The sequence below is a fragment of the Etheostoma spectabile genome, chromosome 12, assembly GCF_008692095.1.
Source record: "Etheostoma spectabile isolate EspeVRDwgs_2016 chromosome 12, UIUC_Espe_1.0, whole genome shotgun sequence".
NCBI classification, from domain to species: Eukaryota; Metazoa; Chordata; class Actinopteri; order Perciformes; family Percidae; genus Etheostoma; species Etheostoma spectabile.
The window spans coordinates 2,249,059-2,249,675 of NC_045744.1; positions in this window are offsets into that span (position 1 = coordinate 2,249,059).

Below are 617 nucleotides of genomic sequence, written 5' to 3' on the forward strand. Positions count from 1 at the left end.
GTGACTCACAAGAAAACACAAAGGACCACAAACAAACAATAACTACAGCTAGTCTGACATTCCAGACCAGTCTGCTGCTGTTGGCCAGTACCCCTCAGCTCAGAAGACGTATAGACCTCCAAAACACGTCAGGTTTTTTTTTGTTAAAATCTTTAAAACTGGAACTCACCTAGAGCTGTTCTCATTAGGGGCTGAGCCCCCCCAAGGTCTGATCCTAGACTCACCCCTGCGCTACTTCAACCTCCACTCCACTACACTCAGAGGGGAATGTCTCAAGATAAAAAGTCCCAATATTTCAAGATAAAAAGTCCCAATATTTCAAGATAAAAAAGTCCTAATATTTCAAAATAAAGTCCTAATATCCCAAGATGAAAGTCACTAATATTTTCAAGATAAAAAGTCCTAATATTTCAAAATTAAAGTCCTAATACCCACAGATTAGAAAGTCTAAAATTGCAAGATAGAAAGTCTAATATTTCAAAATAAAAGTCCAATATTTCAAGATAAAAAGTCTAAATATTTCAAGATAAAAAGTCCCAATATTTTTAAGATAAAGAGTCATAATATTTCAAGATAAAAAGTCTAAATATTTCAAGATAAAAAGTCCCAATATTTTT